Genomic DNA, 14,104 nt, shown 5'->3' with positions numbered 1-14,104 from the left:
GTAAAGGATATCACTGGTGGTTATTGACACAAACTCTCACATAGATAATTTTCTCTTAGTCAACTGATTGTGCTCCATTGGAGGTCTCTCGGTGTTGTGCTTCACTGCCTGATTAGACACTCAACTGGGTCTCTGAGATTCCTCTACAAGTCTTACCCATTAACCCCTCGCAATTTAGAACTTTTTCTTGCCCCTTAGCCATACCTGGTCCTTCTAGTCTCCTCACTATTCCTGACTGCAGTACTTCACCTAGCATCATGAATGGACAATTTTCAACCATTTATCCAGCCAACCTGATTGACATGGGTATCCTGAGGCAATGTAGCAATTGCCTCATATACACATACAACCCACTTCTCCTAATTCATACAAATTCAATATGTAAGAGATGCAACCATGTTAAGAATGTAGAATCTAGGCTCTTTCTCGCTCGCAAATCAGTATATCAGATACTAAGCAGGTTGTCAGCTCACACACACTTCACCTCCTGCACCATCCACGTGTACAACACCTAAACCACACCTAATATGCAGAGGTTCTCACTAGAAGCCTACCTAAAGATCAGAGACCTCCCAAACATAAATGCACTTCACTTAATAAATTCCCAGCAAATCACAGTATACATACAAACACACTCACCAGTGTCTCACCAAACATGTCTCTAAGGCAAAACACAAAATCAAATGTTTTAGCCATAGGTGACTCCATTGTGAGACACACAGATGTCCCACTCACCAGGTTGGATAAGGAAAAAGTCACGGTCAGCTGTCTGTCAAGTGCCAAGATCCATCACATCACACATGCACTCAAGTTTCTCAACAACAGGCACTGTTATGACTCTGTCATAGTCCATGTTGGTGTGAACAACTTGAAATGTACCTCACTGTACAATGTAAAGAGAGACATGACTGAGCTCTCTGGTTCTGAGTCCTAGGTGGGTATGTCCCTACCCTTAAGCAGCATTCTACCTTCACCTAGGATGATGCCTCAATACAGACAAAACATGATTGACTTCAACAATTTGCTTAGTTTCTGGTGTCATTCTAAAGTGATCCAGTACCTGTTAGCCTGGATGATATGGTTGATAGACCACAATGCTTTGCCAGAGATGGTCTCCACCTCTCAGCTCTGGGCTTTCGGCTACTGGCTAAGGGTCTTGCCTCTCCCATAGTGTCTTTCTGGCAATGTCATAAAAACAAAATTCCCAATGTAAAAATATCGTCAAAAAACAACCTTAAGGTTATGCTGCTAAATACTGCACTCACTAGAAGCACTCCTCACCTTGGAAGATGCGGACATCTGTGCAGTCACAGAGACCTGGTTCAAGGCTGTGGAGAGCACCCCAGCCATATTGGGACATAATGCTTTCCACATATTCAGACCACAAAATGAACACGTGAAAACTAAAGGAGGAGGAGAATCAATATTCAAAGTCAAAGTAAACTTTATTGTCATACAGATCAACACAGAGGAAAAAGTGTGTGTCACTGCATGAAATTTTAATACTTGGGCTCGTACCATAAGAATTATAGTTTACAGAAGGAAGATTAATAATAAATTAAAAATACTGAAATAGAAATCAAAAAAGATACTAAAAATAAATACAATAAAGTATAAAGTGTAAAGTGAGCTATGTAGATAACAATGACATATTGCACATAAATAATGTTTGTTTAACCATTTAGCAGGTTAGGCTATGGGTTTGTTGTTCAGCAGTCTGATAGCACATGGGAAGAAGCTGTTATGGAATCTGGATGTCCTGCATCTAATGTTTCTGTAGCGCTTCCTTGTTGGCAGGAGTTTGAACAGTCAATAGGCCAGATGATGTATATCCCTCAGTAGTTTTTGGACTCTGCCATAGCATCTGTTTGAATATATGTCCTGTAGGGACTGAAGGTCGGAGCCAGTGATTTTTGTGGCTTGTTTAATGATCTTATCCAGTGCCTTCCGATTGGCTTGAGAGCAATTTCCATACCAGACAATGATGTTGTTTGTCAGTAAGCACTCAATTGTGGCTCTGTAGAAGGTAAGTAGGACCTGTGGGGGGAGGTTAGCTCTATGAAGTCTTCTAAGGAAGTGGAGACATTGTTGGGCTCTCTTTATAAGGTAGTAAGTGTTTGTGGCCCAACGGAGGTCTTGTGAGATATGTATCCCTAGGAATTTGGTGCTATTAACTCTCTCCACTTTGGCACCATTGATGACGATAGGGGTGTGTGGCTTATTTACCTTCCTAAAATCGATGATGATTTCCTTGGTTTTCCCAACATTTAGTGCTAAGTTGTTGTCAGTGCACCAATGAATGAGTTGGGTCAACTCCTCCCTGTAGGCTCCCTCATCTTCCTTCTTGATAAGGCTGATTACTGTGGTGTCATCTGCAAATTTGATGATTCTGTTTGAATGATGCTTAGCTGTGCAGTCACGTGTTAGAATGGTGAAAAAAAGTGGACTGAGTACACAACCTTGTAGGACCCCAGTGTTTATGGTGATGCTGTTTGAGTGATGTTTTCCAGCTCAAACTATTTGTAGCCTTTCAGTCAGGAAGTCAAGAATCCAGTTGCATATTTTGTTTTCTATGCCTAGATTACTCAGCTTAGACAGCAGTTGTTGTGGAATTATTGTACTGAAGGCAGAGCTGAAGTCTATGAACAGCATGCTTACATAACAGTCCTTATTTTCCAGGTGGTCCAAGGCTATGGCATCCACAGTAGAATGATTTGGCCTGTATGCAAACTGAAAAGGATCAAATGTAGAAGGTAGGCAGGATGTTATGTGATCCTTGACTATTTTTTCGAAACACTTCATCACTACTGAGGTAAGTGCAATTGGCCGATAATCATTTAATGATGCTGGAGATGGTTTATTGGGCAGAGGGATAATGTCGGTGGTCTTGAAGCATTTGGTCACTTTTTCCTGGCTGAGAGATATATTGAAAATGTCTGTGAAGACTGCTGCCAGTTGATCAGCACAGTTTTTAAGTAGCCTCCCTGGAATCATATCTTGACCAGATGCTTTGCCTGGGTGAACCCTACATAAATTACGGCGTACCTCTTCCAAGTTGAGATGTGCCATCTGCGTTGATCAGTATTCTCTTTGGTATGGTTCTATTTGATTCTTCGAATCTACTAAAGTAGATATTTAGCTTGTTAAAAAAGTCTGGGATAGCATCACAACATGTGGATGGTGGCTTATAGTCTGTGATGTTTTGGATCCCTCTCCACAGCTGCTTGGGATCTTTCTGGTCAGTGAGGTGTCTCTGTATTTTCAGACTGTAGGCCTGTTTTGTTACTCTCACACCTTTGTTCATGTTGGCCCTGGCCTTTTTCAAAGCATCTTTGTCTCCAGCCTTAAAGGCAGAATTGCACACTCAGTAATTCGTATACCTCACTGGTGAGCCAGGGTTTTTGGCTGGCTCTGATGGTTACATCTTTCAGGGTGGTGACATCTTTGACACATTTTGTGATGTATCCCACAACTGTTTCAGTATACTCATCCAAATTAATGCATTGATTTGTGGTGGCAGCTTCTTTAAATGGATTCCACTCAGTGCATTCAAAGCAGTCTTGTAGAGCTGAGACAGCTATTTCAGGCAAGATCCTTATTTGCTTCTTGAAAGGTTTTTCTTACTACCATAGCTTTGTAGGCGGGGATAAGCAGGATGGAAATGTGATCTGAGCTACCCAGATTGGGGTGGGAAATGCTTTGAATGCCTGTTTGATATTTGAGAATACTTGATCAAGTGTGTTTTCACCTCTTGTAGAGAAGTTTACATATAGCTGGTAGTTTGGTAACACAGGTTTCAGTTTAGCCTACTTGAAATCCACAGCTGAAATGTTGACACATTCTGGGTTCTTGTTTTTCAGATCACAGGCTAACTGGTAAAGGCTGGCAAGTGCTTCATTAGTGTTTGCACTCGGAGGTATGTAAACTGCAGTTATAAAAATAGCTGAAAACTCCCTGGGCAAGCAGAATGGATGACATTTAATTGTAAGGTATTCAATGTCAGCTGAGCAATGGCTAGTAACAACATCATTGTTTGCACACCAGCTGTTGTTGATGTATATACAGACTCCCCCACCTTTAGTTTTTCCACTGAGAACCTGTAACCTGTCTGCTCTGAATAAGGAGAATTTGTTTATCCCAACATCTTGGTCACTGATATTTGAATTCAGCCAAGTCTCAGTGAATATAATAATACATCTGTTCCTTACCTTACTGTTTGTGTTAAAGTCTAGCCTGATAGACTGCATTTTGTTATCCAGATATCTTACATTAGCCAGCAGCATAGAAGGAATTGCAGGCCTTAGTGGAGCTTTTCTTAATCTGACACTGATACCAGCTCTGTTGCCCAGTTTCCTAGGTCTATTACATCTCCTACACTTTTTCCATTGATTTTTGTTGTTTATTTAAGAGACAAAGCAGCTACAGCATTTTGGATGAGTCTTCATCAGTATTCCCAGTTCTTTCAGTGATTCAGGCCTCACAGGGTCTGCAAACCACTTGCACGGCGAGCCAGATTCCAGAAGATTCAGCAAAGCAAAACGATCATAACACCTTCCCACATTTGAAAATTCAGTAAAATTTGTTAATCCAAGTAAATCCACTGCAGAAAAAGAGCTACAGTGAGTAGTGCATTTGCGAGCCAGAGTAGCCACAGCCATGCAGGGCACCACCATTTTTTATTTTTCATCAAAGATAAATACGCCTCCAGATTGGTTAAACAAAATGATTCCCTAGAGTTACTCTATATGCGAATAAGTATAGGAAAGACCCCTCTCCAAGTTATCACCAGCTATAGATGCCCATCCATGAAGAACAATATCCACACCGCCTACTTGGATCGACTTGAGTCACTCTAAATGCAACCAAACACCCTGGTTATGAGTGACTTTAACTACCCGTCTATAGATTGAGAAAATGATATGTGTACACACTCACCCAATGGTTCTTGGACTTCATTAACTCAAATGCCTTGAAGCAGATAGTTGCCACCCCCACAAGGGCCCCAAATATTATAGACTTGGTACTCAACAACATGGTAGAACAGTGCACCACCACAAGTGTCCAGCCCTCCCTGGTGAAGTCTGATCATAAATCAATATCTTCTGAGGTAAGAATAGCATCAGACACCCCCCCCCTCTGAGAAATTAGGCTAAAAAACTTCTCCAAAGGCAACTGCAACCTCTTACAAGAAGGCATTAATAGCTTCAAAGCTCCTGTCCTCACTGACAGCAAGGACACCTATACTGGGCTATACACCAATGCATTGTATAAACATCTGTACAATTGTATTGACTCAATTGTTCTTGATAGGACCAAAGCAAAGTCCTCAAGAAAAAACAAGCCTGCCTCATAGACATCCACCATAAACAGGTTATATAATAAGAGGAAGAAACTGCTGTCTAACAGCAAGAAGGATCGATCTCAGAATTGGAAGCACACCCTTCTCAGCTTGAGCAAGCAAATAAGACATCTTGTAAAGTCTCCTAAATCTAACTACAAATCTAGATTAGCAGCCCTAACCAAGGATAACCATATGGTATTCTTTAGCTACTTCTGAAACCTTAAAGGAAAAGCCCAGATTTGTGCTGTACTGATAGTGAATAGTACCACATATACTGAACTAGTGGAAATAGCCAACCTGCTAGTGAACAGGTTCGGTGACCCCCCCCCCCCCGTCCCTGCCACATATACCCCAAAACATTCCTACCACCTGTTCTCCACCTAGTATCTTTAAAGAGCAGGTCTTAACCACTCTCTCCAAGGCCAAAAACACAGCCTCTGTGGGACCTGATAAAATCCCAGGCTGTGTTCACAATGGTTTAAAACATGAGTTAGCAACACCATTAGGTACTCTTTTCAATCACAGCCTAAGCACTGGTTTTGTCCCTGCTGAATGGAAGATAGCTACCGTCATTCCCTTGTACAAGGGGGGTGCATCCACTGACCCAGGGAACTATAGACCCATTAGTCTAAATAGCCGTATCTGCAAGGCCATGGGGAGAATAATCATGGACCTTATCAAAAAGGATATAGGAGACCTTCAAACACTTGACCTTCCCAGTTTGTTTTATTAAAAGGAGATCATGCTTGCTGAACCTGGTGGACTTCTTTGAGACTGTCATCAAAGCCCTGGATGAAGGCAAATCTGTGCATATGGCCTATCTAGACTTGGCCAAGGCCTTTGACATAGTTCCCCACTCAGGCATCATTGAAAAACTCACCCAGCTGGGGGTCAACCCATATACTGTCAGGTGAGTTGCAAACTTTCTCACCGACAGAACACAAACAGTCAAAATAGGGGTCTCCACCTCCACCAGCAGACCCATTACCAGTGGTGATCCACAGAGATCGGTGCTGGGGCCCCTGTTGTTTGGAATCTACTTCTCAAAATTACAGGCAAAAACAAAAGGTCTGTGGCTAACAAATTTTGCTGATGATTGCAAACTGGGAACAGGCATTGACCCCCCAAATGATGTCCACATTCTACAAGAAGGACTTACACAAACCAGTAATTAGTGTCAAAGTCATGGTCTTAAACTCAATGCAAAAAAATGCATTATTGTCCCCTTTGGCAAAGGCGATGTCCCTACAGATTACTAGATTAATAACAACACCCTAAGCTCTAAATCAGCAGTGAGAGATTTGGGCACACAGGTTGACAGCAACCTTACCTTTGATCACCATGTCTCCTCGGTGGTAAGGAAGGCTTTCTGCATTGCTCACCTCATAAACAAGGACATAGCTTCCAGAACAAAAGAGGTTATAACTCTCCTGTACTCTTCCCTCATCAGGCCAATAACAGAGTACAATTCTGCCTTTGGTATGTACCTAAAAAGGCACCTACAGCAACTGGAGACACCGCAAAGGTTCTTCACAAAGAAAATTCAGAGCCTTCAGCACATGTCTTATGTGGACAGACTGAAATCGCTGTCACTATCCTCTGTATCATATAGACTGCACAGAGGCAACCTGTGCCTTGCATACAAGTCAAACGGTACATAATTCACTCAGTCTATGGACCTTAACCTAGCATGTTACATCAACAGGACTTGCTGAAGGGACAGATATGTGTCCCAGATGTTGCCTCTCCTCTAGAATAAACTTCCAGTACAGTTAAACAGATCCCCTCTTTAACCCCTTTTATGTGTAACTTAGACAACTGAATGGGAAACCACAAATTTACCCCAGGGGTTTCACCTGTGTCCCTTAGATGGGGACAGTCAGTGCTGATCTAGATCTGCTTATTACATAGATCATATCTTAGACTCTTAAGGGAACTAGGGTTGAACTTGGCTAAGGTTGTAAGGGCCCTAAGGCCATTAGTCTAGTAACCTTATATGAACCTATGAAACTTTTATGTCAGAAATTTTGTTGTTATGACATTGTCTAAAAAAGACTCTATGGGGGAGGCAAGTACCTTTGCCAGCAACTGAAAGCCAAAAGGCAACAGGTAAAAATCATCTTTGGCAAAGCAGCATGGTCTGTCGACCATATCTTCCCAGGCTGACAGACACTGGATCTCCTGGAGTGACACCAGAGGCTAAGCCAGTCATTGACTTCAACCATTTTTTGTTTATATTGAGGAATAATCCTGAATGAAGGTGGAATGCTGCTTAGAGCTGGGGACATACCTGCCTGGGACACATAATTTGAGAGCTTATATAGTCCAGTGAAGTATGTGTCAAGTTATTCACTCCAACATGGACCATGACACAGTCATAACAGTATTTGTTGTTGAGAGACTTGAGTGTGTGCATGATTTGACAGATCCTGGCACCTGACAGGCAGCTGACTGTGACTTTCTCCTTGTTCAGCCTGATGAGGGGGACATCTGTGTGTCTCACTACGGAGTCACCTATGACCAAGACATTTGGTTTTGTGGTGTTTTGCCATAGGGGCTTATTGGCTGAGGCACTGTTGTGTATATTATTATGTGTAGTGGGTTCTGTTGGGACTGCAGTGTGTGCATTAGGTTTGTGCTTGGTAGGTCTCTTGTCTTTATGTAGGTTTCTAGTGAGTACCTCTGCATGTGTGGGTTTATGTGTTGTGAGCTTATGTGCAAGATGTGAAGCATATGTGCGGACAACCTGTTTGATATCAGATTAGTTGTTATGTGAGAGAACTGATTCCAAATTAATAGCATAGATATGGCTCTCATATATTGTATCTGTTTGTTTAGAAGTAACTGGATGTGAGTATGCATGAGGCAATGGCTACATTGCCTCAGGATGCCCATGTCAATCAGACTTGCTGGAGAAATGGTGGGAAATTGTCTGTCCATTATGGCAGGTATATACTGTAGTAACTAGTGGGGAGTGGGCTAGATGGACCAGGTTTTGCTGTAAGATTAACAAAAAAAAACAGATATTCTATGTAGGGATAGGGGTAGAAAACTGTGTCAATGTTTCACAATACACAACTGAGTTGCTCGCAGGGTAGCAGTGCAATCTCTGAGCAGCTCTGGTAAACTGAGTGCAAACCCACCCAAACACAATGCTGAAATACAAGCAAAGCTAAATGATTTTAAAACAATAAACAAAGGGAAAGCTCAAGGCTGAGCCTTATTCAAGCAATCTGTAACTCACATGGGTGCTTGGTTGCACACTTCTGCCACAAGGGTGTAGAGGTGCCTTCTTAATGTAGAAAGCTGGTTTTAGTGCTCAAATGATACCAAACAGTCTAGATTCAGCAAGCCAAGCATCAAACCCCACTAGAATATGTTAGACTCCTTATTTCTTATCATCTTTTTCTTGTATAAGGTAGATAGATTTTAGACATAATCAGCTATAGATACTTAACTTATGCTGATTCTTAAAGATTGTACTAATGCTGATAATTTACTTCTGTTGTTTTTTCTCAACAACTTGTAAATACTTATTATTTTTAATTTCTTTGTTAATTTTCATTGTAACTTATTTGTAATTTCAGCTTTGTAATGTTAACTGTTTAATATTTTGTATTGCAGAGCTTTTCTCCCCTGGCCTCCAATGAAAATGGCTTCTTTTGGCCCAGTGGTAAACAAAAAGCAAATAAATAAATACATTTTCTGTGCTATAAAATGCAGAAGTACTAGAAATTCAAAATGCAGAAAATTGCAATCATAACATTGAAAAATAAAAGTTTAAATAAAGCATCAGTTCAGCAGAATACTCCCACAACAATGTGGACCACAAACCTTCCTAATGTAAAATAACTAGTTTGGAGCCCAAGTGCTTAAACCAGGACAAAACACTTAGAATAGCAAGCACAATAAGCTTTCAACCAGAAATTTCCAGCTCAGAAGGGCAAAGTCTACTGTCTCCTCCCACAAGAGTGTAGAGTACAAACCTTAATGTAAAACAACTGGCCTGAAGCCCAACTCAAGTGCTTAAACCAAAACCAAGAGGCTTAGAATAACAGTTACAATTTAGTGCAAAACCAGGCAGTTGGCAGTGACATGGCTTTTACTCTATCCACATGCATCATGTCATGGTTAGTAGGCCCTGTGTTTTCTTGATGAGAAAGCCCTGTGGTCTGTCCAGCTGCTGCTTGTGTCTGTTGAAGTTTATGAAAAAAAGAGCATTATATTGTATGACTGTTCTGATGAGTTTAACTACAATGCTGTCATACAATCCTGGAATATGAATGCAATGTCATGTCTTATGATGTGCACCATATGTATGTACTGGAAAACATTAAAGAGAAAAGTAAGAAAGCAATGAGACACATTGCAGTTCCTGACTTCACAACCTTTACAACAGACTACACTAGAAAGTACTGACATGATGATGCTATCCACTGTATAATTTGGCAAGGCAAATATAAGTGACAGGTACCATTATCAGTTCAACAACACAACTGCAGATACACTGGGCACTAATGTAGCTATGCACCCTGTGCATCAGACACAAAGGTTTTGTGTCCCGGTATCCAAAAGATAGAAAAAAGGGATATGGCACAGTTATCATCACTTGCGCAGGGTGTTGTGTGTGTGTGTGGGGGGGCATGAGGCCTAGGCTGACACAAAAGGTCAGTGGGTATGTGTGAGTAAGAAAGAGAAGCAGGCAGACTGAACCACGTAACTGTTGTGTGTGTGTCTGTAGGGATCCTCCATGTGAAAGTGGTGCGTGAGAGTTTGCATGATCACAGCCAAGCTCAGTCCTAGCCCTACATCTGGGTATGTCAGACAGGTGTGACCCATGCATGGTAGAGTTGGCAGTTCATCAATGTCACCCATTACCATGAAAATTGACTCTTCCAGGAGTTGCACTGGCAACTCCATGCCCAAGGTCAGATAGAGTGCTGCCACCTGAATGTGACTGATGTCTGCTGGACATGCTCCTTTCACGGGAATGCCCAGGGCCACTACTCCATGGCCTGCCATGTCTGGGTATGGACAGCACACTCACTGATGTACCAGTGGAAGTACTGCCACTACAGGAGTGTATTTGGGCACAGCCATGTTGGCTATCAGCAGATGTTGTGGCTGACCTACACCCACAAGATGCCATTCTCCTCCCAGCAGATGTTCCATCACATGCACTGCTCATTTTATGACAGACACCCCTTGGTCCATCATACACACCCCTCATTCCAACTTGCCATTCATCCAATCCAGTGAATCATAGACATGGTGGAGGCAGTCATGCATATCAGCCTGTGCCATATCCACAAGCCTGAGCATTTGTCTATATTGTCTTTCTGAATGCATCTATGTGTCCATGATGGCCCTAAACACACACTGAGTGTCATGGAAAGAGACACATGCACCAGGTGAAGGAGGGACAGAATGCCCCCTCTGAGCACCCCATCAACCTTCCTGCATGTCAGCTCACCAACACTTTGGCTACAGCCAGATTCAACAGGCATTGAAGATGCAGTAGCAACACTTCCCTGCCCAATGTCCTTGCCCTCCCCCTGTCCAATATCTGTGGCATCAGTGGACTAGGTAGGCATAGGGGTACTGGCTGTGTCTGGGGAAAATTAAGGGGGTGGCTGGATGTCAGCCTTTGTGTCAGTTTAAACCTCTGCATCCACCGAATGTGTCTTAGTTTCGCCATCATCATCAGTGTCTGATGAGAGACTGACATCAGGTGGCACAGGGCCCACACTCCCACTGTCATGATCACCAGTGATAAGAAGGAAGAAGCACAGGCATACATTAATACCTGCACTACTATGGTGCAATATATGCTAAACAACTAACAGTGCTGCCACTGTTACAGACAGTACAGCAATACACACAACAGCCCTAAAATGACACATTATATTTCTTTAAATTGATCTGCAGTGCTGAAATAAATTTATTTGGCTTACTATCTGCAGGAGGCATATGTTGCTGGATTCCTGACGGTCCTGAAATAAGTTAAGCAAGAGGTAAGGGCAACATCATTACATTTAGCAGTAAGATTAGGGGTACTACACATACTCCTCTATATCTGCATTAATTGCACATTCAACAAGAACATTGATGACATCTCCAAACTGTGATTATCATTGTACCAATCTTCACCCCCCCAAACAAAAGACATGTGACACAGAAGTAACTTTTCTTTCAATCTTTTTGCTATGCAACAGTATTCAACTGGTCATATAACAAAGCCTCCCTGGAAGCTCTTCCTGGGACTCAGAAGGGTAGGGCCCATGTCAGTGACATGCTCTGGTCCACTCTGCTGTGAGCTGCCCTGTTGGAGGATATTTGACAAGAAATCTTCATTGGGGTGAAAGGTGGTTCTGTAGCAGGCCCATTGCTGGTTACTCTCTGGTCTTGGGCAACAGTAGATGCACACCTCTGTGCAGACGTAATCATATCAGAGGCCCTGTGGCACACCTGTTCATATGTCCAGCTGTGGCCACCTATAGAATTGATGTTGGCAACAATCTGCTGACATTCTCATAGATTTTCTTGCATATTGGGATGACCCCTTCCCAGCAGAAATACCCCATGTTGATAGAGAGTGTCAACAATTATATTATTCTCCACTTCACTGAAGGGGAGTCTCCACCTCACTGACATTGTGTGTCCTAAAAGACAACAGAATAATAATACACAATACTATCGCATAACTACAAAGTAAATGTTACCAGATACAACAGTAAAGGTAGCCAGTCAGTAGTACCAACTGGGAAAACATAAAATAGTTTACAGATGTGAAATAATGGGCAGGATGCAAAACAAGGAGAGTAGTGAGAGCAATGTATTCTTGTATGTGCCATAACAGTAACTCAACCATATTTCCCCCAAAAGAAGAGTCCCTGTTCCCCCCAAAAGAACAGTCCATTCTAGTTTGTGACATAATAGTAACTTTTCTTTGCTCCTCCACCCACAAAAGAGCAGGCACATGAACCATTTCATTAATAGAATATCTCTGAAATGCTAGATGTGCTTTCAAAGGACTTGTCCCTGAAACATTTGTACATATGTACCTCACAGCTTTCTATTTTCATGTATTGTCAATCATTTGTACCTCTGAAATGTCTTGACAAACATGCCATGCCATTAGTATACTTCTAACTAATGCATACAGATAGTGTAAAAGCCTTTGCTTCACATTATTCATTAATATATTCCAGCATATGCATTATGTAGGCAACAAAATAGGAGTGTACCTCCTGGAGTTTAATACTCCTCTGTAAAGATATCTTTGGAAAGATTTTGCTTTTGTGAGTTCCTGCAAGCATATAGATGTGCCCTCACCATCAGTCTGCTTAGCTACACATTTGCCTTTTTATAATGGAGTAGATTATTAATGGATTTCATCTGTCCTAGCCTGTGTTTCAGAGATGCTAATTACAGCAAAAGCAGCTGAATATCATGCTAATCAACCAATCTGATGGAACTATTCAAAAAGTTATAAAGCAACCATGCAGACACCATGCTGTTTTTTCCTGTGGATTTCAAAAGTAGTGGAGTACAGACACAGAAAGTCTACACAGACAGAATGTTAGGAGCTGCTGCTGCTTGCCTCCATTTGTATGTGCTATGGGCTGCAGGCAATGCTGCTGCTGCTGCTGCCAACATGCCTGTGCTGAAACAGAGAAGAGTTTTCAGGCCACATTTAACTTATCACAACATACACAACATGGACATTGTAGAGTGCTACAGGGTGGACAGGGACACAATGCAGGAACTCTGTGACCTTGTCTAGCCTCAACTCAGAGCCAGAGCCTTTACCTCCCCATGTATTGGCTGTGTACTGCTTGCATCACAGTCAGCCCTGCACTAACACTGTGGCAACTGCTGCATTTACAGGGTAAGTCCTGAACATGTACAGTATTATATAATAATATTATGGCATGTCCTTGTATTTCATCACTTGGTACATTAAGCAAGTGAAATGTGGGAGATTTGTACATAAACTAATGGAACATGTGACAGCAGAGAGTTATTTCACTTGCATGTGTCCATTAGCAAGTAGTACACCTCAGGCCTCAAAGATTCAGACATTGATGCCTCCCCAATTTAATGATGATCACTGCATGCCATCAGTTTAGCATCACACATTTGTAATGTGAAATCATAATAGACAGAAGTTAGAAAGCAATGAGACACATTGCAGTTGCTGACTTCCCAACCCTCACAAGATCAAACAGGCAAGATCCAAAACAAGGAGAGTAAAAAGAGCAACATATCCTTGTTTGTGCCATAACAGTACCTCAGCCTGGGTCCACCCCCTCAAAAGAATGGTGTACCCTTGAATTTGCCATACAGTAACCCACCTTTGCCCCCCCCAAACAGCAGTCAGCTTGTTCCATCCAACCTGCCCTTCATTTCATGGCAACTGCACATTATAGTATTACCAGTTAATATCCTCACACATTAAGGTAAACGATATAGACTGGCTTACACACTACATGTTTCTGAGTACTGGTCAGATAACTGATGAATGACCAAGAAACACAGAAAGGTAAGACAGAGCTGTATATTTGCAAGGAATAATCATAACAGATTGTGTGATCACTAACTGCACTACATCCAAACATATTAAATATAATACATCTACAAATAGCAGGTTATGCTTTAATATCAGTGTACATTTATTTGCACTTGGTTGTGTGAGGAATTACTTCATTTCTTTGCTGCAAAGCTGTTTGTGTGGCAAACATGGATAAGTCCCCCATCCTG

The sequence above is a fragment of the Protopterus annectens genome, chromosome 7.part0 (assembly GCF_019279795.1).
Source record: "Protopterus annectens isolate FY-2018-M chromosome 7.part0, PAN1.0, whole genome shotgun sequence".
Classification (NCBI taxonomy): Eukaryota; Metazoa; Chordata; order Ceratodontiformes; family Protopteridae; genus Protopterus; species Protopterus annectens.
This window is presented reverse-complemented; position numbering follows the sequence as displayed.